This window comes from Podarcis melisellensis (genome assembly GCF_964234715.1).
Source record: "Podarcis melisellensis genome assembly, chromosome: Z".
Classification (NCBI taxonomy): domain Eukaryota; kingdom Metazoa; phylum Chordata; class Lepidosauria; order Squamata; family Lacertidae; genus Podarcis; species Podarcis melisellensis.
In genome coordinates, this window is record NC_138547.1 from 30,282,430 (window position 1) to 30,308,053 (window position 25,624).

Consider the following 25,624-nt stretch of genomic DNA (forward strand, 5'->3'; position numbering starts at 1 on the left):
CCGTAAATCATCAATCTCCTTTGATCACAACCCCCATCCGAAATGTACTCTTATCTAGTACTGCTAACATAAGATCTACTGACAAAAGGTCTACAGCAACATAACCAGTTTACAACTCATGAAACTTAAGTTCTTTCCACTATTCAGGATTGGAAGGGAAGAACAGGGCTCTTGAGCTGGATGGCAGGCAGAAATCCATCAGGTTAGGCCTTTTCTATTATGGAAATATCTCCTGTTGCTTTGTCCCAGCTCCTGCCAACCTAGCAGTTTGAAAGCATACCAACGCAAGCAGATCAATAGGTACTGCTGCAGCGGGAAGGTAAATGGCGTTTCCATGCACTCTGGCTTCTGTCACAGTGTCCCGTTGCGCCAGAAGCGGTTTAAGTCATGCTGGTCACATGACCCGGAAAGCTGTCTGCGGACAAACGCCGGCTCCCTTGGCCTGAAAGCAAGATGAGCACCACACCCCATAGTCACCTTTGACTGGGGTTAACCATCCAGGGATCCTTTACCTTTTTTTACCTTTACATCTATGGGGAAAGCTTCACCTGATGCCATTCTGTCTGTCACATATCTTACTTTTTATTTTGTGTACTCTATCCCTCCTACAAAAGAGGGTATGAATGTTCTTATGGTACAAAGTGTATGCAAGTTTTTGTACACTTTTGAGTGTGAGAAGAAGAGCCCAATTCACATGCAGTGTTCTGGGCCCCTAAAAATCATGTCGGCAGCCTTAAGTTTAATTCTCCCCTGTATTATGTAGTCTCTATAAACTGGAAAATATGAATTTGTTCAAAATAGGCAAGGGAAACAACACACCAACGCTTTTCTACATTTTTGAATATATGGCACTTTTGTTTAGCTGAGGATGGGTAAGTTAGTTAGACATTTTTGCATGTGTTCATCATAAGTCAATTCCATTTGTGCTTTAATCTGTTAATTTTAAATTGTTCTTTTAATGAGCATGAAAATTTAGCATTTAAACACATATTTAAATACCCATTTTAAGATATATTTTTGCCTCAAAATATGCACTTTCAAGCATACTTTGAGCCAAAAATCACTCCAGAAGTTTCAGGAATTAGCTAACTTCCAAACCAGACATGGAAGGTGCAACTGAAGTCTGTTCATAGTGGTTTTTACGAACACCAGATTCCTCAAGCGGCCCAAGTTTTAGCAATAGATATCTAAGCTAATTTGTAACACTGTTTTTTGAAAAAGCAATTGCCTACAAATATTGTGAAAGGGCCATATCCTTTTCCCATTTGTTTGTAGAGACTAGGTTGGATTTGATAAGTTTTATTATATAAGGGGTGAAATACTGTCTACCTGTGTCTTTAAACCCTGAAATCATTCCCAGTTATTGGGATAATGTACAAATCTCTCTCCCCCTCTGCTTTTTGTTTTGAAGTTTTATTCTGCGTGGCATTGCAGTTTCTGATACTTTCAACCGTTCCAGCATCTGTTATTGTTGCTTTCAGAAACTTTGGAAATAGTTTTGGGGAGGGGAGGGGTTGCAGTAATAATAGACAGTCTTTCAGATGGACTGTTTTCATTTTTGAGCAAGGGGTGAAAATTAATGAGTTGGAAGATAAGAAAAGATCAGTGATTTGGCTCAGGAACTTAGCTGACTCCCCCCCCCCCTCCTTCTCTCTCTGCCTTTTTGGTGTGTTTGTTTTATATGATTCCAGCACCTACTCAACAGAATGCTGTCCAAGAAGAATCAGCCCCCCCCCCATACCTCAAACAGTCGCAGTCTAGAATATCAGCATATGTCTTTCGCTTCCCATGAGGTGATCCCAGACTTTATTCTCCCCAAAAAAGAGTAGCAAAGAAGTGCTTCATAAATGGCACAAATCAAGAGGCCAAGCAGATGGAAAGGCAAACTAATATCCTGAGTTGCTGTTTCCACCAATATGCCATGCAAACTGATAAAAATGCTGATGGGCTTAGCATCTATAGCTTTTAAAGCTATAAGCTGAAGTCTTTTAATTTTTTTTAAGAGATCTGAGTTTATGGTGGAGCACTCATTTGGTGAGGGGGCGATTTCTACAATAAAACAATGGCTTTGGGGAAGGGCTGCAGTTCAGTGGTAGAGTGCAGAAAAGCCCAAAGTAAATTCCTGGTTTCTCCAGGTAGGGCTGGCAGAAACTCCTGCCTGAAACACTGGAGAGCTGCTGATAGGCAGTGTGAGCAGTACTGAGCAAGATGAACCAGTGGTCTGACTTGGTGTGAGGCAGCTCCTTGTGTTCTTATAGGCTGACCCTGTGGTCTGCTGGAACAGACAAAATGTTAGGAGCATTGTGTGCTGGCAGGCAGGTGGAATAGTGTCTTCTCCGTGGTGGCCCCCCAAATTGTGGGATTCAGTGCCACGTGAGATCAGGCACATGCCTCTACACTTTTAAACAGGCCTTCAAGACTCAACATTGACTGAAGGTTCCCCATCTGTATCCTCAAAGGTGGGGTATAAATCAAAACATTCAAAGGGACCAGCTCCCTTCCCTTCCCTCCCACTCGCACCAGTACAACACTGGGAGCAAAACACACGAATGTGAAGTACCTATTGTGAAGTGACCCTAGCAGCAGAATGCTATACATGTTTCCACAGATGTAAGGCCCAATGAGTTCATGGAAGCTTATGCACAGGTAAGTAGATAGAGGATTGCAGCTTGAAAGAAGGGCAGCATAAGGGCTGATACTGGCAGGGTCAGGAATAGGCTGCCGGTAATAGTTCAGTGGCACTGGCAAGTATCTCCCCCACACTCCCATCACAATTGACTGATGCTTCAGAACTAGTTGACAATAAACCTAATAGGCTAAGGCACTCTATAACTAACCTTTAAATGAGAAGTTGCCCGTTGTTCCTTTAGCAATTAATCCAGTGTTAAGGAATTTAATTGACCACAAGACTACATTATTAAAGGAGCGGGGTGGGTGGGAAACGGTCACCCTAATTGAGACTTGAACCTGTACCCTTTATTTACTGTGCTGCTCAAGATGTGATTTAGGGGTTAATTGACTGGCTAGCATTTTCCTGGCTGCAATTATTTCCTCTAACCAGCGCTAAATGCGCACTGTAGCTAAGACCATTTTTAATGGCATCTTTTGCTATCAGCTCTTAGAATAGTGTCACAAGGACAGCCATGAAAGGCTGACTGGTGGGGCCATGGAAGGATATAAATAAAGAGATTCAAGGTTGTCTTTCAAGTTTCTAGTGAACACATCAAGAAAGAAAGAAAGCGGGTATTGATGTTGATTCACAGTTACAATGGAGGGTGGCTAATTTGCACACGGCTGATCCACACATCCCGTAATTCACACGCAAACCTAAGCAACATCTTTGATGTCATAAGCAATGTTGAATTATCTTGGACCATTGCAGGCTCTTTGTCTTTTGCTAAGCCTTCATTAATCAATAAAAAGCTTCTAACTAGCAGGCTATTAAATGCCATCGCTGGGAATGATCACATCTCAGAGGTTGAGAGGCTTGGGTTTTTTTTGTTTTTAACTTCACACAGAATGTTTGGGTTTGCCTGATACATTGGAGCATTGTGCACTGTGTTAAGCTCTGAGCATCACAACCTAAGAAGAGTGGCAATGTATTAGGGCCAGTAGTGTTTTGCGTGTCAGGCTAGGACCAGGGAGGCTCAGGTTCAAATTCTCATTTGGCCATGAAGCTCACTGGGAGACCCTGGAATCTCTTGCTACTCAGTCCGTTTCACATAATGTTTGTGGTGCCGAAATGGGGAGGAGAGCGGCATATGCTGCTTACAGCTCCTTGGCAGAAAGGCAGAATACAAATTCAGTAAGTAGAAATCATGTTAAGAATAGTATGATATTGACTACCAGATTTTGGGTGTTGCATGGCTTATTCCTATGTGTCCTGTTTTTGAGCTTCATATAGGGCTTCTCACTAAATACAAAGACAGGACAGACCTGTTACTGGTTTATATGGATCTTTGGTCTGAAGCAAGACTCCAGGGAGTTGGAGCATGCCCTGCTGTACCCAACATTGGGGTGAGGTGGAGAATGAGAAGCAAGAGTGACATAGATACCCTTCCTTACAATGGTGGTGCATGATACACAGCTGTGCCTGCCACTTATTATGTCCTTTTCTTTAGCAGGCCTCCCTTAGCATGGTTGGCCCAGGTCAGCATCTTAGTTGTTCTTATTTCTAGACATGAGCCAACAGTGCAGTGCGGCTGCTAAAAAAAAGGTTAATGCAGTGTTGGGCTGCATTAACAAAAGCAATAGTTCTAGTTACAGGTAGGTAGCCGTGTTGGTCTGCCGTAGTTGAAACAAAATAAAAAAAAAATCCTTCCAGTAGCACCTTAGAGATCAACTAAGTTTGTCATTGGTATGAGCTTTCGTATGCATGCACACTTTTTCAGATACAAGTGTCCATGCACACAAAAGCTCATACCAGTGATAAACTTAGTTGGTCTCTAAGGTACTACTGGAAGGATTTTTTTTTTATTTTGTTTCAAAAAGCAATAGTGTCAGGGTCAATACTTCAATTTTTTTCTATGCTGCTCAGACCAACATCTGGAACGTAGGGACCACGTTTTATGAAGGATGTTGACGAAACAGGAGCATACGCAGAGGATGGCGATCAAGATGGTAAAGGACTGGGAAATTAAGTCCTGTGAGTTAAAGGAGTTGTGTACATAGTACATTTAGCCTGGAGAAGATTAAGTGGAAACAAGATAAGCATCTTTAGATGTATGGGCAGGTGACATGCAGAAGATAGAGCACATTTATTTTCTGTGGCTCACACTGCAGTTTATTCAGTTTTCCTGATTGTCCCTAACAGTTAATTTCTGCATTACATTTGAGCTTTCACATTACATTAAAAAAGCAAGCTTCCAGAAACATAGTGGAATAAAATGCAAGTTTAGCACACATATTTTTTCTTCTTTTTTCTGGAAGGAAGTAACATATAAATAAACATTAAATCTGTGCAATTGCATTCCACGATGTTTCTGGAAGTGGCTTTTACATCGTGTAAATGCAGAAATTAACAGTTAGGGAAACATGAGGATGGAACAAACTGCCGTGTGAACACAGCCTGTTTCTCCAGAGGGCAGCCATCTGTCAGGGCTGTTCTAGCCGCATTCTGTTATATAGATCTTTTATCATTTTATCATTATATTTTTATCTTTATCATTATTATCGTTGTTGTTATATAGATTTATTTTCGCTGGCGGGACTCAATTCAGTTTAGATACAAACAAGAACAACTAAAAGCATAGAAAACAACAATACTTTAAAGCAATTAAACATGAATATAATTATAATTATGAATGTAAATAAAGTATGTTTAAAACATACAAATAATCACACAAAAACAGCATGGTACCAGCCCTTTCATTAAATGCAATCAGTTCCCAATTCCCAGGTTAGAATGTGAATTCTTTCTCTCTTCTCTCTTGCCTGCTCCCTTCTGTTATTTTATTTCACAAAATCTTTTTACCACTTGATTGTAAAAACAAAACAAAACTATTAAGTGGATTTCAAAAATGTAGAATGAAACATTGAAATTATCAGCAACACATACACCCCCCCAATTAAAATAGGTATTTAAAAGGATTATTAAAATCAGTATCTAAAAAGAGGTAAAACATATGTAACAATATATAAAAAAGAATATTGCACAGCAATAGGCGGAGAATTCCAAAGTGTAGGTGCAGCCACAATACAAGATTGATTGCATGCAAGTGCAAGATGTGTATTGTGTAGCACTTGTAACAGTACCACTAATGCAAATCAAAGCGGTCAAGCAGGCACATATGACGGGTTAAGGTGATCCCACAAGTAAAGTGGTCATAAGATGCTTGGGGCTATATATATGTTAATAGTAACAATATGATCTTGGCCCAGGACTTATAAAAACTTGATAGGCACAACTTCTTATCAGTTGGGTCCAGAGTTAGAGTAAATCCATTGAAATCCATGGGACTCAACTGAACCTGCAGACTATATTAAATCCTGTTTATTGCAATGAGTCGGCTCTAAGCACATCTAAGTTTGGATCCAACCATCTATTTTTAGTGGGTTTATTCAGTCTTCCTGGGGAGATGGGCTCTGCCCAATTCACCAGACCGTGTTTTAGCCTCCATTTGCATGTTCCAGTCATCTTCTTTACCTCCTGGTTTGCTATAAGTTTAGTTGATCTTTGCATCTGAATCACACAAATGGATTACTGCAAGCCATTGTTTCTTCATAAACTAGATATAGAAACCATGCTTTGAAAAGACTTCCAATTTTGAGTTGGAGGTGAGTGATGGGTAGTGGTAATATTAGCTTGCTCATTACAGATGCAACAACCAGTTATACTTCATGCAAACCAGGAAGTGAGGAAGGGAAACGAAACCTGTGAAAGGCTGGGGGTGGAGGGAGACCAAGGCTCGTTATATAGCAACAGTCAAACCATAGTTTGTCCCGTAACATCTGAACTGGACCAGTGGGTGTACCAATACATTAATATTTCCACACACATAATTGCGGGCCTTGGAGACACCATTCTGCAATTGTAAAGTGCACAGGAACCAATTTAGGGCACCTTGTAAAACCCTTAAAGATCTTTGCAATGATTGCAAAGCTAAAAAAATGCCCGGCCTGCACAGCCTTGCATGCTGACATACCTTTCTGTCACCATTACTTGGTGAAATAACTGATAGCAATCAATGTGATTATTTCCCGTCGCCAGAACATTTTTATTTTTACTGTGGTATTAGCTGGCTGTATGTTTTGGGAAAGAAGATATAAATATGTTTAGCCTCTGAATATAAGCTCCGTAGAAATGTTATATTACCCACTTGGAAGTGAAACTGTAGGTGACATACTGTTCAGGAACGAGGGCCAGCTTTGCTTACAAATCAGCTGGATGATGAGGTTGCAAAAGTTATATTTTCCCTGCTTTCACTGGTGGAATTTATTAGCTTCTTGGAATTGATTCTGGATGCCTTTCATTTGCCATTGGGCTAAAGTCAGAAGCAAAATGATGATATACCGCATTTTTGCTCACTCATCTTTTTATTGCCTAACTATTGTTATTGAATAAAAGACATTTGATATATTTCAAGAAGGAGACCCAGAACGAGAGAGGGAGAGAGAATGTTTCATTTTCTTTCTTTTTTTAAATGGTCATCCATTTATTTGAATGCTGGGCTGGCCGGCCACAGTATTGAGCTAGCAGCTAGGGTGAGGGGTTGGGGGGGAAAGAAAGGGGGAAAGCATGGAGGGAATAGATCCATTGACGGGGGGGGGGGGCAGTGAGGCCTACAGAGGCTGCCAAAACGTTGTGTCATTTTATTTGCCCGGGAAGAATGGACCGGAGCAAAGTTAATATCGATGCAGTGTATGAAAGTGTTTGAGTCGTTATCTCTGGGAAGATAATGTGAACTCAGCAGTATCATTGCTTTGATCTTTGGTTAAAGTCTTAACAAAACTAGATTGCCGTTTGACTGACAACCTTGTCAAGGAATGAATGAAGACTGACACTCCAATATTGAAAATGCAGCGTTTACAGAAGTTTTTTGAGTCCCAAGTTTTCTCATGACACTGCTTCTTTTGTGGAAGACTGAATTTCACATTTATTTCCACCACCACCCCCCACAAAAAATAATGAAAATAATAAAATATATACCTTGCCGGCTACAGCAGAAACTTACAATTTTTAGTCTCCCGGCTGCCAAAAGCTGCTGCCTTTCCTGACAAAGTTGTTTTTGATGTGTTCATGCTAGCAGTACAACCAAACAATCTCAGCTTGGCAACACTGGGATTTATCGTTTGGAACAGATACTGCTCTGGCAGTTTTCGAGAGTCAAACGAAATTATGAACTCTGCTACTCAGATGCAGGTGCCCATGTTTCCCCCATTGAGAGTTGCTTTTATTGTTGTTTTTTTTATTATCTTCTTTTTAAAGATCTTTAACCTGCTGCATCTCAAGGGCTCAAATGAATAGCAGTAATTTACAAGGGTGGGGCAACAAACTAATTTACTATCGAATACAATGACAAGTGAAGCATTACAACTGCCTTACTATATATTTTATTATTATACACGGTGACAAATTTGTACAGATTTTGGGTTAGAAATTTCTTGGGATGATATATAATCCCTAATGAATCTGGGGAGGGTGGTTTCTGATGTTTTGAACCATACAGTTCTCAGACCATTAAAAATAATCATATCCTGCATAGGTTCTAGTTAAAGACAGCTATAGACAAGCTGAAGCAGCCATCTCCCTAGATTATGGGTGCTGTTAGTGATTCCAAAGATGGTCCCTTTTAACAAGTTGTGAATAAAGCTTGCTTGCATGGAGGAGTTCCGAGGTGGTAGCGTGCATTGACGCTGAACAAAGCAGTTGCTGTAGGATGCTCCCATTTTGGAGAGGAGATGTTGCACCTTAGCAGTAAATCTCATGCTTTGCATGTTTAAGATCCTAGTTTTGATACGCATCTTCAGGTAGATCTGAGAAAGATCTGTGTCTGAAACCTGTGTCTGTTGCTTGCTTGGATGCCGGTTGTGTGTATGTAGAAATCTGTGGGTTTTATATGGCTGGAATGTACAAGTGCAAGAGTCGTATCTGTTGCTTTGCTCACTTTCTGCCTCTAGCATGTGGCCTCCTGGAGCCCGCAATGCATTGTAGCCCTTAAACTGAAAAAAGATCCCCACCTCTGCTTTCAAGAAGAAGAAAAGTTTGAAAAACAGCAAGTCTCTAGTGTGCAGAATACAGGGTGACTTGCACCATATCACCCGCAATCCCCATGCCATCTCCAGTTTGCATTGAGAAGGGCAGTTGGTCGAAAAACCATTTATGCTGTTGTGACTGTCATTCTGGTCTATAGGGCTACCACACTGGAAATCCTGCCTGAATTGTCTCCTGGGTAAATTCATTTTACCTTTCTCCCTTTAGTTCTGCATATCCAGGGGCACTTATTGGTAGCAGGATTAATCACAAAAGTTTGTTTCCCCTCTCCAGTTTTCCCAAGTCATCTTCATTCTTTCTCATGGCTTTTGTGTAAATATTTCACGGTCAAAAGACATGTAAATATTTCTCTGTTGGGAAATGCAATACATTTCCGCATAAGTGTCATTCTCCTTTTCTGTTCTGATCATTTAGAACATGAAAGAGAAACTTGTTTTATTCCGACTTCGCTCTCTCGACACTGTGACAATGTGCTCTTATTTATTGCTAAAACAAAGCTGTAGGGAACGTATATTTGGAAACCATTAAGTTACTATTATCCCAGCAAAGCTTTTCAGAGATGGCTCACTTGTTGACTGTTTTTGGTTTTTATGTTTAAGTAAATAAATAACCTTTCCACTTCTTCCAGAGAACAGGAGTGAGTGAGAGAACGATTAATATCTTCCTCATCCCCTTAGCTAACAATTTCCTTAAAGCAGATAAATTACAGCACCACCACCCCTCCTTTTCTTAAAAGCTGGAGTTTTAATTTAGTGTTTCCTTTCATCCACTGAAATATTTTTTCTTTTCTTTTGAGCCTCCTATAGTTTGTTCTGGTCATTAACATTTCAGTAAAAAAAAAAAGTTTGAAAGGTGCTTTTTATGTTTGGGTAGACTGTGGTGCACATTTGGCTGTTAAAACCCAACCTCCTTAAGTCTGTATTGATGCTGAATACTCACAGCTATTTGCAGCAGTTCACTGCCCAGTTTAATGGTGCCGCCAAGGGCAATGATCACATTACTTGCTATTATATTTGGGGTAGGTGGGTGTTACTTTGGCAATAAAGGCATATTTCTTGAATTGCACACCAAAGAGCTCCAGGGTTAGCAGCATATGTCTATTAACAACCCATGCAAGAATTTATTGCGGCAGGAAGATAGGACCTTCTTCAATCTTAGCCTCATTTGTTTCTTGGAGTCTCAAGTTCTGTCTTTAGAATACTTGCCTCTAAAGTTAGCAAGCTTATGTGGATTGTTTAACATGTTCTCTAGAAACATTATTTTCATAGATCAAAAAACTCAGGAAGGAGCTGCTTAGCTCTTACACCCCCTGTTATTTATCTGCTCAAAATGGCAGTGTGCCCTGCCAAAATTTTGCTCGTTTTTTCCTTCTTCTTTTGACAATTATCCATCAATTTTTGAGAAAATAAATTACACTGAAAATAATCAAAGGGGAGAGAGTGTTTCAGTGAGATTCTCATGAGTCAGGGTGCCAGGGTGATGGTTGTGTGCTTACTTTTGAAGTAGCCAAGGGTGCTTTTGAGTGTCCTCAACATGAAGGTGGTGGGGAAATCTGGATCATTTTGGCTATGTGTTTCCTTATTGGCTGGATCTGGTAAGCCATCCAGAAGAACGCCAAAGCAGCTGCCTAGGGGCAGTAAAACCTGTGCAAAAAAAGACATTTCAGATAATTTGTTGGTGCTTCCTTCCAAACCCGCTTTCCTAGTGAAATGTTTCAACTCAGCCCCAGCACCAAATGCTTCTCACCAGCACTTCAGAGAGATCACTGTAATGTTGGCGACAAATATGCCATCTCAAGTATTTAGGATCACAGGAACATCTATACATGGATTTGATAGATACAAATGAAGATGGATGCTGCCCATGGCAAGCAGCCACAAAATATCTCCCTAACAAGGGGTGATTACAGAAAGGAGGAATGTTTGGGAAGGGAAGGGAAGCCACAGTTCCCATATTGTTTTGCTGGTATCCAAATATTAATGAACTATTAGGGCAACTTCCTCACCCCCTTTTTCCCCTCCTACTTTCTCTGCAAGTTCATAGAAGCAGCATAACCACCTGCTTCCACCACTTACTGTGTTCTCTTTAGAGACTGGTAAAACAGTTATTTTCAGTTTCTCTCAGTTTTCTTATTTTCTAGTCCTCCAGTTCAGTTCTCCAAATTTCCAGATCAGTCCTTATGAAAATTCATCAACATTTTGGTGTGAATTTTCTCCTAATATAATATTTTCCTGTGCAGTTTTGCAAAGCAATTTTCCGCACTATATTGCATTTCTGTTTGCCATTTTCACCAAATGTTCCGTATGATATTTTCACCCCAAAACGTGCATTTTTATTCACACTTTACCTCAGGGTGTGCATTTTTGTACACATGGCTTAGGAAGCTACATCGCAAATTTGTCTCAGAAAGTATGGACTAAGGAGGTTCACCTTTCCCACATACTTTCTCACTTGTTCTGCTTCACCTTTTATTATCGCTGCTATTACTAATACTTGTTGCTTTATCATTTTGATTTACTCTCACTAAGGCACATCATAAGACTGAATCAGTGTCCCCCTTTCTATTTTATTCTTTCTAGGAGGGTGGGAGTTCAAGCCCAATCCTCTGTTTTCTTTAGCATTCTGCTTCTTTCTGCTTCTTTGTTGAGGGGGGGATAAGCTTTGCTTTTATGTTTTTGTCCGCTTCTTAATTGTTTAATTGTGGGGGGTGGATTGTTTGTTTGTACTTTGGTTAAGCCTCTTTGAGTACATTCCTTACAAAAATACTCAATGAATGGCGATGATAATAAATAATTGAGCCACTGTATGAGGCAGTCATCATTCCGACAAAGAAAGCAAAATCAGCCATGGTGATCTTAAAATATTTGTGCTGTAAGGAGAATTAAAAAGTGGATCATATCAGGACAAAGCTGGCAGAAACTCTGCAAGACATGAAAAATAAATTTTCTCCATTCCAAATGACATTGTTTGAAAAGGAGTGTGTTGTCCTGAACTTTGAATAAGAAGGAATGGCTTGTCACTAATGAACTCTGACAATTGTTGCAACATCATCTTGTACAAAACAAAACCAGAGCAAGCAAACCCTAATAGGATATTTTTAAAATTGAAAACAGCTTTTGTAGGCTGCAGTTGTGAGTTACAAAAAATCAGGGGAGAGTGCTTAACCCTTGTGGCTTTCTCATCTGAGACTCCCCATGTGTTGCTATTTTTCTGTATGTTTCCAGATACATTTACCTTCACTAACAAGCATCTTTTACCCTGCAGAGGGGAAAGGACCCCAGGGGTGGAGCCTAGAATAGCAGTTGGGGGGAGGTTGCCCTGCTATCATCATTCATCCCCCAGCAAGCCCCTACCTACCTGCTTTCTTACTCATAGCTAGTCCAGAGGCTGGCCCTGGTGTCAGCTTCCTCCTCCTGAGTCTTGACGTTGCCCTCACAGAACTCAGTAGGAGGGAAGATGGAAACAAAACTGGAATTACTTGGCTCTGACTGAACATACCATCGGCCTCTCTGCTGTCCACCCTAACAGTGGCCACCAGCCACCGCTATTGCCCAGGAATAACCAGACAGGGAAGGAAGACATAAAAGGAAAAGAGAAAGGAGGAGGAGAAAGATGAAATTATAGACATGGAAGGAGAGGTGGGGTTTCGAGAGGACATGTGCAAGAGGAATGGGCTATGTGTACCCACCCTACCTGGCAATAGGACTTAAAGGGAAGGACTGTAGCTCAGTGGTTAGAGTAGCAGCCTTTCTTGCAGGAGGTCCCAGGTTTGATCCCCAGCATCTCCAGGCAGGGCTGGGATTGCCCCTTTCTGCAACCCTGTAGAACTGCTACCAGTCCGTAGAAGCAGTACTGGACTAGATAGACCATTGGTCTTACTTTGCATAAGGAGTCTGAAGACCAGCAGGGCTCCTGCTTATGGGGGAACAAAGAAGCATGTCTTTGTCCATTTGCTTGCTTGTTTTGAATTTTCCTTTGGTTTGTTTATTAATTGCAAATGTTCACATCCCACTCTTCAGCCCACAGGCTTTCAGAGAAGCTTACTGTTTAAAAGCATTTAAGCATTTAAAAGCATAGATGGCATCAATAATAATTTAAACTACAGCAACAGAAGTAGATTCTTCAAGAGAGAACAACCAAAGCTCAAGCAGTGTGTTGTCAAAAAGACATCAGAGTTGAAACATTTGGGTCCCTCCTGGTGCAACAGCTGGGAAGAGATATGAGGCCTGTAGCCAAGATTGAAAGCCAGTAATCTACACGCCTACCTGAAGCTAATTTAACCATTATAATGGTCAGGGGTGGGATACCTGTGGCTGTCCAGATATTGTTGGAACACAACTCCCATCAATATCTAGTCCAGCAATATCTAGAAGGTTACAAGTTCTCCATCCATAGCTTAATGCTTTGCAAATTAATCTCTGTGTAGCTGGTGAAGAGAAAGTAATCGGCCAGAGATATACCGCCATTCAGAGTAGGCATCTGGACTAGGCAAACCAGTAGTTCCTATAAGGCCATGTGACTGGATCTTTGCCTTCCTGTTGGAGAAGCATAGATACTTGCAACCACCCCTACACCCACAAAGACCAATCAATGTGATTATCCACAAGACTGAATCAGTCAGATGTACCATATGATATGTTCCACTTTACTTGGACTGACTATAAAGCATGCTAGAGCCTGGGCAGAACCTTGCATGCCCTACTGTAATTGATGTAATTTTTGCCTTTGTTTGGTAGACTTGTTTTCTACACACACTCGCACCCTTCTCTGCCCCCCATCCAGGCAAGCAAGAATCTTTATTGAGAGTCCAATGACACGTTTTAGCCAGGCAACACCACCCAGGGACAGGGCAGAGTAGGACTGGGGAGGGAAGCAGGCTTGGGAAGAGTCAGAGAGGTTACATATGGCCTCTGGGCCTGATGTTCCCCACTCTGGAATAGCTTTGTTGATAGAGCATGAGACTCTTTAATCTCTGGTCATGAGTTTGAGACCCATCTTGAGCAAAAATATTTCTAAATTGCAGGGGTCTGGAGTAGATGACCCTCGCGGACTCTTGAACTCTTCAATTCTATGAAATTTCGAAAAATTAAAATGGTAGCTCCTCATCCCAGGTGTGCTCTTTCAAAGGAGGAGGAGGAGGACACGGGGCATCTCTCAGTGATGGGCCCTAGTGGGGCCTGCCAGATGTGGTGGTGGGTCTGCAGTTGCTTGAAAGAAGAAGAAAAACAACCCACTGTTTTACTGATCTGGCTGGCAGCCGTGTCCTACTACAAGTTACATTCATTAACGATGGCTTGCTAGCAGCTGTTGATGGGGCTGCAAGTGAGTATTCTTGCATGCTCTTTAACAGTTGAAACATTTTCTTTAGGTAATTTAAGGTTTTATATAGTTCATTACTTTATTTTTATTTTACTCCCAGACTCACTGTCCAATTTACATGGTCTTAGGACCCCCTCCCCTTCCCCCTCCTGCCCTTTCAGGAATAGTAGAAGTAGCTTATTTCAGTCAAAAGCTATTACTGTAGGATATAAATCCAAACAGAATAGGCCGTAAAAGCAGGAACATGTTTTATTGTTTGAGAACAATTGAACCACAGAGGTTATACACTACTTCATTAATCTGAAAGACTGAATGGCTCCTTTTTTCTGCAGTCTTCACAAGAAATGGTGGGAGGAATTGGGGGTGGGGGGTGGGGGACAGCTACTACTACTACAACAACAACTCTGTACAGGTGATGATCAAGATTGATAAACTTTCCAGTTCATTATGATTGCTTGGCTGTATGAATGTTCGTCGGGACATTTGCTCGTTTCACCTTTGCAAACACAATTTTTAGCACTTTGCTAACAATGGTATAGAGCAGTGATGGGATTCACTAAAAAGCAATGAGGCTGGTTCACACGTGCAGCACAATGAGGTGGTAGAGGCTTGCTCTGGTAGGCTGGGCTGTAGCACTTCAGGAAGCCTGTGAGGACCCACATTTCCAAACACTCCCTTGTATCAAATTTCCCTGCAAGTAGAAACATAGCCTAGCGAGTAGGCTTTGCTAGAATTCCCCACCCCAAGTTCTTACCTTTTTTAAAACTTGCTTTGGTAAGTAATGTAGGTAAGCATTCAAAACCAGAACACCCCCACCTGCAACCTGTAGTGGTCACAGTTCTCTCTACCAGCTTAGTATTCTGCCATCTTGTTTTGCTGCCTATGCAGAGCTGGTTTGCAACCACTCCTGATCTTCACCTGCCACAGAGGCATTTTGGGTGGCTTTTAGGGTGTCCACTTAGTTCTAGAGTGTGCTCTCAGTTCATATTCGGCAATGCAAAGGCCAACAGGTATGGCTAACCACCCATGTGAGTTTATACCCTAGAGCAGAGCTTTCCAAACTTTTCATGTTGGTGACACACTTTTTAGACATGCACCATTTCATGACACAATAATTCAGTTTTCCTAGCACACCAGAGGTTAAACTAACCCTTTTCCAGCCTTAGGAGGAGCACCAGGCCGGGGGGGGGGGGGCAGGGCGGGGAGGTGGCGTTCGCACAACACACCCACACACTGCAGCCGACACACTAATATGTCACGATACGCAGCTTGGAAAGCATACATCTCCAGGTAAGAAAGCTGGCGACTTACAGACAAGTAAGTCCCCAGAGGATTATGCACTGACCACCTTTAAATTAGATTTTATATCTCTCCCTCCCCCCCCCCGTGATATTCTCAGCAGTGATTTTATTATCAAACAGGCATATGCCAGACACATCCCTAGCCTAATCTGCAAATTTTATGAAAGGTGGGCTAAGGAGTTTTGATGATTTGCAGGGTGGGAGTGGGACAGCGTCAGGCTTCTGTCTACTCAGAAGTCACGGAAACTAAGTGTGAAGCTGATTTGACAGGAGTGGATCTGTAGGGGCATATGGCTCAGAAGCAGGAGGACTGCATGTCCAGCATTTCCTAACCAAGCGTCGGTAGTTAGCAAAGTGCCCTGAAGCATCTCAGAGGTCCTTGTTTTGGTTCAGGGTGATTTGGAGAGAGCCTGCTTTAGCTTGGACAAACCCCACTTTGGTTTTTGATGGAGGATTTGTTCAAATCTAGGTTAATCCTCCTCTCCTCGTTTTATCCTCGGAATAACCTCATGAGGTAGGATAGGCTGAAAAACAGTGACCCAAGGTCACCTAAAGAGCTTTCATGGCTGTGAGGGAATTTGAACCCTGACCTCCCCTTTAATATTCTCATAATATAACTACTCTACCACTGGCTCTTACATTTGAAGCCATTGCAAAATAACCTATGGAAGAATGACAGTTTTTCCTATCTTAATACTGAACAGATATTTGGTATTGTGGCGGGGGGGGGGATTTAAAATTAGCCCTATTGGTCAAATGCCCTTGGTTTGTGTTGAATTCTGCTATTAACTCTGCCTGATTTCAAGAGTCCGGCCATGATGGCACCAGGGAAATTAATAGACAATGTCCTCAATGGCTTTTCAAAGATTGGAGCGGGGTGGGGTGGGGGGTGGGCTCCATTCCACCTCTTAAAATTATTTAAGCAGGTGTTGCAGGAAAGCTATTGCTTTTATATGACTCTTCAAATGTTTACAGCTAAACATTTTTTCCCCGTGATTGAATTTTTCACAGTGCTAAAATACCACCGAGAAATATGCTTCCCATCAGCTTTATTGCTCCCTGGATACTTTCTCGACAAACCTTGTATCTTGCTTGGACACAAACTCTCTATTGCAAGAAGATATCTTGCCGTTTTTAACAAGCTGTGTTGCTTTGAAAGGATATGCTTGTAGCGCCAGTGGGAATGTCAGTACCTTAAGAGTAATACTGCTTTAAGGGTACTATTTTATTAAAGCAGACATGAGTAATTCGTTCCTGACTGTTATACACCCCAAGTTTATTAAGGGTATTTTACATCTGCGGAGGAGATTACTACCTCACTTATTTTCTCCACTGCTTGGCTTTAATAGATGGTGGGGATATAATATTTATTAAGTCTAAGCAAGGAAGGGTATAATAGCGGGATTGTCCTTTATAACCTATTTAATACAGTTGTAAAATAAACCTTAATAAAACAGGAAGTGGGAAACACCATTTCCTATCTGGTGTGTGTGTGTGTGTGTGTGTGTGTAGGGTTCATGGGGTGTAACTTGTCTCCATATATTGCTAGTATGTTAAGAACTTCAGCTTTACAATAGCATTAAACCTTGCAAGATTGTTGGATAAGTCTGAACTTGATCTTTTACCGTGGCCATTTCATGGATGGTTTCACGGGATCATGCATTTTATTAATTCAGCAATTGCAGTTAGTGGTGTGCAGGATTGTGTCCCCGGGTCGCAAATTTTCAGATTGCATGAAGACAGGGCTGTCTCTCAGTTCCCCTTTCCCATTTTCCCTACAGAATGGAGGGATCTGCTTCAGAACAGTCTGAAATGAATTTTCTCTGGGCCTCGGGACTCCCTCTAGTTTTTCCAAAGCCACCCACCTCTCTGCCTGGCATGACCCCTACTAGCCCTGATTTGCAGCCTCTTGGCTGGAAGTGTATCCTTGAACTCTGATAATGCCTTTGGCCTGCTTGGAAGCAGGACAGAGAAGGCTGTGAGAGTGTATATAAAAGCTAGTCTACTGGACAAAGGGAAAACACTTGGCTTGTACCCTCCCCATCACTGCCAGGTGGTCCCGAAAGGTTGCCAAGAATGCAGTGTAGCCCTTCAGCTAACAAAGTTTTGCCACCCCAGTATATATGTGGTATAGATATCAAAGTACGTGCATAGATAACATTGAAGGAGATGGTCGTATTTAGCCTGGAGAAGAGATTATTAACAAGCACTATTTAGCCTTCTTCACATACCTGAAGGGCTGTCACATAGATGACAAATTCATCTTCTGTTGCTCTTGAGGGTAGATTAAAGGAATTAAACTGTAAGTGCTGGAGCACATGACAGCAAGTCAAAGAGGTCAAAGTGCCATAGGTAAAACACACGGAGAGCATAATCTATACTGGGTGCTACAAAACCTGGTGGAGCTGAGACAACATGGTGGATGTAGTGGTGCTCTGTTTATCTAAATAGGATGTAGAGTCCGTCAAGCTAGAAAACCCAAAAATATTTCTTATATTGGCAGAGGATTCGGCTAGAAGAACTTTAAGGCCCCTTGCAGCTCTGTGATTCTAAGATCAGATAAGGGAATTCAGCAAGGTGAGGGGATAGGGTTGGAGATTGGTCCCCCTGCAGAACTGGCACTGTATCAGCCTGCCCCACACTTACGATTAAGTGAAATTAATGGCACTTTCCCCCCCGAAGCCAATGTATTTAGGAAGGAAGGGGGAGGATAGCATAATGATCTCTGCTGATGTCCTTACAGTGTGTGAGTGGGACTGGGTGGATTTTACTTTATTTTTTAATTTTTTTTTAGAGAGATGCACTAAAACCACCTACAGTGTGACAACAAGTAGAAGGATAATTGCTGAAAATGAAGTCTTCTCTGCCATGCATTTCCTTGAACATCTGTTGTTCCATATGGAGTCATAAATATTTGCAACAAAATAGCTAGGGGAAAAAATCATCTCAACATTAATATGGAAAGGTTGAATCTGCCAAGGAAACTCAAGATTCTTTAGAATTCTCTCCCCACCCCACCCCGCATGGGCAAGTTTCACCTACCCATGATAGTGAGAAACAAACAAACAAAAATGTTATTTAATGTGGGGGGGGTGAGACTTCATGGGAAGTTTGGGTATTGGAAAGGGATAAGTTTCATATAAATAGGTTTGCGAAGCTATAGGAATCTGCCCTAGGTCAGTTTGTCCCTCTGTACTCATATTGTATAAATGGGCAGCCTGCAAGCCTAAACTGCCTGCCCTTATTTTAAGGGGAGGGGAAGGGAAGGGGCAAAAGAGGAGAGAGAAAAGGGGATGGATGAGACAGAGAAACAAAGAGGGAGAATAGGTGGTTGAAGCAGAGAAGGAAGGAAGTAGCAGGAGACCCGGGGAGAGAGATAGAAGGGAATGGATGAGATGAAGCAGAAGGCGAGGGGGAGAGGGGATGAAGGAGAGAGTGGAAAGGGGGTGAATGAGAAAGAGAGAGGGGAGGAGAGGAGCAGAAGGAGAGGGGGGGAAAGAGGTTGACAATAGGGAAAGACAGCGAGAAAATAGCAGAGGGGGGAAGTGGCAGAAAGAGGGAGGGGGAAAGGGGGTGACAGGGACATGGAGACCCAAAGAGTGACCTGATGCCATTTCTAGTATGTAGCCTCTGACAGATTGTCTCTGAGGGAATGTGCCCCATAGCAATTGCTACCCCCACCCCACCCACAGTACTCTCTACTCTGACAGGCAGAAGCATTTCCTGGAGAAATAATCTAGAGACTCTTTTCTACAGGTACCCAAATGCTGGTGCACCTGTTGTTTATTTGTGGCTCATCTATGTAGGTTGTCATTGGGGGCTACAGGTTTGCTGGTGGGCTGTTGGTTTTTCCTTTACAGCAGGGACAACAGCAACTGTCAGTCCCTCTTGTAATTTTGTTATTAGCAAGTTCTGGATTACTTGGAGGTGTTATAATTGATGATGGATTAGGGTGTGTGTGTTGCCCAGAAATGTTCTTCAGTGTGTGTGTTGCCCAGAAATGTTCTTCAGTGGGTTTTATGGTATTTACATCAGCTTTCAATCCACGTACTGCATGATGATTTTAAGTTTTTAAAATAGTTCCATCGTCCCTGAAGACTGAATGTTTTGACTTGGTTGTTTCTGTGGCTTTGCTGATCTGAGCTCCTTACTAACCAAATTAACCGTGTTTCTCCCCAAATTCTTACCCATGTTCGCCATATATTTCTAATCCCTCTCACCATGAAGTTAGCTGTTCCCTCTCACCATGAAGATTTAAGTCCAAATTAGTTTTTTCACACACACACACACACACACACACACACACACACACACACAACTGTTGACAGGAACTTATGGCACCAAAATTTATTTTAAATATGTACCCAGTTATAAATAGGTATAATCTTCAGTGTTATTAATGGGAGCTTCATGCAGGTAAATGTCACGACTGTATAAATTACCTAGGTATCATTGTTAACAAGTATATTGGCATAATTCTGCATTGCAGGGTAATCTTTGTGCTATTGTACTGGTATTTTCTAAGTGATTGTTTGTTTAAAACACCTTTGACAAAAATAGCTCTGTAAAACGGTGGGTGGGTGCATGCGCAAAGGATGCATCACTCTATTCCCAGACCATGTCAGTTTTGCCTGTGTTCATTGATAAGGCCATTCTGTCCTGTTTCTGCATCAATCTCTCAATCTGAAACTAAAGAGAACAAACATACACGCAAAATTAACATTATTATTTACAAAACACATATGTTTTATATGCATTGTATTCTAATATTAAGGATGAATAAATCTGTCACAGAGGTTTAAATTCCGAAGTGTGCCTGTGCTTTCAGTTTGCCAATTGTTTTGGAAAATGCAAATTAGATAAGTTCATCTTTAAATGTGAGCTGCATCAAATTCCCCCCCTCCAACCCCATCTAAAATACCCATATTGGTGTGGACTTTATACTAAATTACACATTTTTTTCTCCACACATTTTATTCCAAAAGTGCAGTTTTGTGGTACATTTGTTTAGCAGAGAACTCTATTGCAGCATTGGGAGAAGTGTGAAAAACAAAATATAACTCCATTCTAATCTATGTATTAGGCTAAGAAGTGCAGATCAGATTCACTAGAAATACAGTTTGAACAAAATCCTCACAATCAGTATGTTGAAAATTGCAGTTGATACCTGTACGGAAAAGAACCTATTGATTTGAATGAATAGACAAACACTTCAAATGATTCCATTGTTTTCCGCTTGCTGCCTCTTATGCCTGGACATGCCTCCTGCAACACCCATTTGGTGTCTCATTGTTCCTTAAAGCCCCTCATCAAAACCCACCTTTCCCATTAGGTCTTTAGCACAACCCATTAGCCCTCATATTGTACTGTAACTAAGGGGTAGACACGTGTAGCTTATGGGGTTTTAACAAAATTGAAATAAACGAATAGCTAGTGTGGGAGAGGACAAGTCAGATAAGTCACTTTGCCCTACTCCTGATGGGCAGAACTTGTATTAGGGCCTATGTGCAAGTATGTGCAACTAAAATATAACCTCTTCATCCTGTTTACTTTCCTCTTCTTCCTCTCATCATTCCCTTTTTATAGAATTTTAGATTGTAAATATCTTGGGGCAGATATTTGCTTCCTGTTTGTCTGTAAAAAATAATGTTGTGCATACCTACGGCTTTCAATAATAGATGGCGGTGCAACTAAGCTTAACTGGCAAATAAGGTAATCTACAAGTTAGCTGTCTTTTTCATGTGATGCTTTTTGCAGTGCTTCTGGGATGCCCTCGAAATGTGCACACATTCCTTAAGCACCTTATCACAAATCGGACCACTGGAGGAGGTGGAAGGCACCAGGCAATATAAATCATACCGTTAAAATGATCCCAAAGTTTGATTTAACACTCAGCAACCAGATTAATCAGCTACTCCTCAAATTGCATTCATTTTGACCCCTTTGCACATTCAGGGGGTGTAATTAAGAAAAACAGCCTGGACTTTAAATTTGGCACTTGAATTGCAAGGTTAAAGCTGTAAATTTGGGGTGGCTTGACTTCTGCCAGGTTAGAAGGAGGCATCCCTCTTTCTCACTGATGAAAAGAACGACTCACCTCCTGGCAGAGAGGCAATGAAAGCAGAAGCAGTGGGCGAAGGAGGAGGTTGCAGCGCTAGTAAGTCATTGAAGGTAGATAGCCTTGTCCTTGAAGACTTGAAAATGGATGTGAAATTTCATGGAATCACAGAGGTGGAATCAGGGTGGAATGTGGATTTCCATCAGACTTTTTTTTTCCAAGTAAGTCTCATGATAGCAAGATCTGATAACTATAATGAGCAGGGCTGGATTAAGACATGCCCAACTATGTCATGTTTAAGAGGCCTCACAGCAGCAACAAAAAATGTATTATTCTAACATAAAAGACAATGAAAATAGAAAATAATAAAGTGGGTTGGGTTGGGTGTAGTTTGCAATTGATCTGAACTGTATTTTAGCTGCTGCTGGTGCTGTTTGGCAATTTATGGACCGAAGTCACTAATGAATTCAACCAAAGCTAGTTATCTCCTAAGCATATATTCATCTATTGCAATGCACTAGGCAAAAAACTTTCTTTTTTATCTTTTGGTCCTTAATTTGAAGGGTTCCAAGTGCTTTTAAGTACTTGTTTCCTGTTTAGGTGGGCCAGGTTCAGTAAGATGTGGGGTTTTTTAAAAATTCATATAGGTGCGTTTCTTAAAGCTTTTTATTCGTTTGTTGTAGTTGGTTTTAGCATTTATACTGTGCTGCAAGTCTCTGAGTCACTTTTGTAAGGCAACTAAGTAATAATAGTATTTGCGTGTCGAGGTCCCCAGGGCCACCCCAATAACTCACACATCACACAGAATTTTTGCTTAAGATTTTTGGCATAATTTTGGCCACAACTTTATTAAAATACAAATTTGTGAGCGGTTGCTTAGGCATTGGTTGCGACTATCTGCCCCCACCATGGGGACAGACTGACATTCCGCATGATGCGAAAGTCAGAATAGGGGGTAGCGACGGAGCAGGGAACCTGCCCTCAGCCCATATGCAACCAGGAGCTCATTGCTATGGCCTGAGCCCCCTTGACAGAGTGGACAAGCAATAGTTAGCCCCCAATTCCTTTAACGGAATCCCTTGCAGCAGCAGCATTAGAGGGGCAGGCACAGCCAATCCATGCCCTTCAACCAACCAAACCATAAACCAATGCCTAACCGCAACCTTACAAGTTGTGACGATTTGCTACGCAGTAGGCAAAAACCAAATGGCCGCAGCCAATCAGCCAGATGGACAAAATTCCTACTGGGCCCCTGCCCCAAGAGCAGTCGACCCCATGACAGGCATAGCAAGGTCAAAGCGAACAACCCTAATTCTAGGGAGGGGGGGACGGGCAATCCGATGCACGGGCAAAAAGAGGAAGCCCTAGCCTCGTGCAAGGAGTTTTAGCATTTCTGGCTGTCAATCAACAAATGGCAACATTAACTTCTTCCCAACAACAAGGGAAGCCCCAATCGCATCAGTGGCCAACGATCAATTAGCCCGCCCCCACCTTTGGAGTGTCCCGGCGGCCCCCACCGCAACACGTGCTCTCCATGAAGGAGAACATGCTTAATAATAACAACTGTTACTTCCCGACTGTCATTCCCATCTCCCCCCCCCCCACTCCCAGGTATATAATAAGCTGGACAGCAGAGTTGCTTAGAGTATGGTGCTGATAACACCAAGGTTGCAGGTTCAATACCTGTATGGGACAGCTGCATATTCCTGCATTGCAGGGGGTTGGAATAGATGATCCTCAGGGTTCCTTGCAACTCTACAGTTCTATATTTCTAAGTACAGTGGTACCTCGGGTTAAGACCTTAATTTGTTCTGAAGGTCCGTTCTTAACCTGAAACTGTTCTTAACCTGAAGCACCACTTTAGCTAATGGGGCCTTGTGCTGCCGCTGCGCTACCGCTGCGTGATTTCTATTCTCATCCTGAAGCAAAGTTCTTAACCTGAGGTACTATTTCTGGGTTAGCAGAGTCTATAACCTGAAGCATATGTAACCTTAAGCATATGTAACCCCGCCCCACCTCTCCAAACACAACCCCCATTTACAGTTAATTATACAATATTCAAGCAAAACAAACATTTCTGGTTTGAGACACCAGGAGCCGTGTTCTGCCAACAGGTGGTTTGGGCCAATGTGATATCCCTTCCCTGATTCCTGATAAGGGCAGGCAGCCCCACAAGTGATGCACTTTTATTGATGGCCTTGACCATATGAAGCATAGCTTAGCCCTCATGCCAAAGTTTTATCTAAGGCCAAGTAGACACGCATCAGTAATGTGCACACAGCCTCCACTCAAATGAACATCTCCACTAATTTCTGTGAAAGAGGATAGTTCTGTGACGTGCACATTGAGGTGAGCCAATGGAGCTGGCCTCAGTGGGAAGTACTTGTTCAGGCCAGCTCTAAACATTACACTCATCTTGTGATGTTCTCATGGGATGTATTTGCTCAATTGCAGTCTTGATCACATCCAGGTGGCTCGTGTCTCCCACTTCCCACCTCAGGAATTCCCTGATTGTTTGTCATGCTTCCTATTCTCCTGGCACACGAGCAAAGTTTACATTAAAGAATACAATCCGTCTCTCATAATATTCAAACTCAGGACCATCCAATGAAGCTGCACGCTGGCGGATTAAAGACAAGACAAAAGAAAAATAATTATTCACACAGCACATAGTTAAGTTGTGGAATGAACTCCCCATAGAGGCAGTGATAGCCACCAACATGGATGGCTTTAATGAGGGCTAGAGAAACTGATGGAAGATAAGGCTGTCAGTGGTTACTAGCCATGATAGCAATGTTCTGCCTCCACTCTCAGAGGTAGCAAGCCTCTGGATACCAGTTTCACAGGGATTACCAGTGGGGAGAGCACTGTTGCACTCAGGTCCTACATGCCAGCTTCCAGTAGGCACTGTGTTAACAGGATGCTGAATTAGGTGGGTCTTTGGCCTGATCCAGCAGGGGTTTCCTCGTGTTCTTAATATAGCTTCCCTTCTTAACCCTGCCTCCCCTTCTTTCTGTTCTTTCCACTTTGTTCAATTTTAGGTTGCAAGTTCCATGGGGCATGAACTTATTATCTTGTACCTCTTGTAAAGTGCCATGCACACTGATGGTGCTATATAAAATGATGGTGATGATACTATATAAGATTATGATGATGATACATTCAGTTCTGCTTGGGAGGAAGTTATTTGTCTGCCTGAACGGATTGTGCAGTGGCCAGAATGGAAGATAATCTAGCCCTCTTTCTGCCTGTGTAGTTATCAGTCAAAAGCACTGGCACATAGGGAAGGTAGTCAGCAGTCTGCCTAAGCAGATTGGCCAAATTAGTTAAGAGCAGACATTATGGAAAGAGAGCATTAGTTAAGAGCAGACATTATGGAAAGAGAAATCAAAACTTCTATTTCAGTACTACCAGTGGTGTCTGGTGCCCATTGGGATGGATAGGGTAAAAGCATGGAGATCAAACAGTAGTTGGAACTAGAGCCAGTGACAGGCAGAATCAATTAATTTTAGATTTCTCCGAGTCCTCCTTCCTTCTGAGTTCTTTACTGAGGCTAAGGAGGAAGAGGCTGATAGGCAGTGCTGCCCTCTGACTGATTGTAAGTAAGAAGGCAGACACTTGGGGGCTGGCTGAAGGCAACCTGAGGTGGGTGGGACAGTTCCCCCTTAGCCCTAATGGAGTAGTCTCCACTGAATACTACCAATGCCTAATGGGAGATATGTTTCTACAATGCAATTATACCTATATCATCTATATCTATATCTCATGTTCAACTATGGAGGGGGGAGGAGCATTGGTGTAGCGTGGTTGCCGGTGCCCAGGGCATGCTGGGGGCAGGGTGTAGAGGGTGAACGGAGCTTGCCATGTGAGCCCTCGCCCACTGACACTGCCAGAGCGATGCCAGTCCTAAACTGATTTGCGAGGCTGGGATCTAATCTGAATGATTCACCCATCTTTGTGTGTGACAGTGTAGACACTTAATAAGATGGACATTTGTCATGGTAGTATTGAGCCATCATGGTCAATGGCACTTTATAGAGTAATAAGAAAAGGCTATGTTCCTGTCCCAGTGCAAGGGAAGCAAGAGAGGGATGAGAAGAAGATGGGTGAGAGGTTAAACAGAAGAACTCAGTTCAGTTCAGTTACACCAGGGATGGGAAACCTTTTGCACACCAAATGTTGTTGCACACTTAACTCCCATTAGCCTTATCCAGCATGGCCAACGATCAGGAA

The 25,624-nt window shown here is 42.2% G+C and overlaps 1 protein-coding gene and 1 long non-coding RNA gene across 12 annotated transcripts in view; one reads left to right on the plus strand and one right to left on the minus strand.

The window, feature by feature from the left end:
- Positions 1-25,624, plus strand: part of DACH2 (dachshund family transcription factor 2) — a 326,026-nt gene that overhangs the window by 273,059 nt on the left and 27,343 nt on the right. The gene's annotated exons all lie outside the window — the stretch shown is intronic.
- Positions 19,704-25,624, minus strand: part of LOC309362067 — a 41,613-nt gene continuing 35,692 nt past the window's right edge. Inside the window, exons 3-4 of one of the 2 annotated variants that reach the window (XR_014164765.1) lie at positions 23,887-24,011; positions 19,704-20,022 (exon numbers count right to left, since the gene is read on the minus strand). This is a non-coding gene — a long non-coding RNA (uncharacterized lncRNA). The remainder of the gene's footprint in view (positions 20,023-23,886; positions 24,012-25,624) is intronic. The other variant, XR_014164764.1, reaches the window with a different exon arrangement.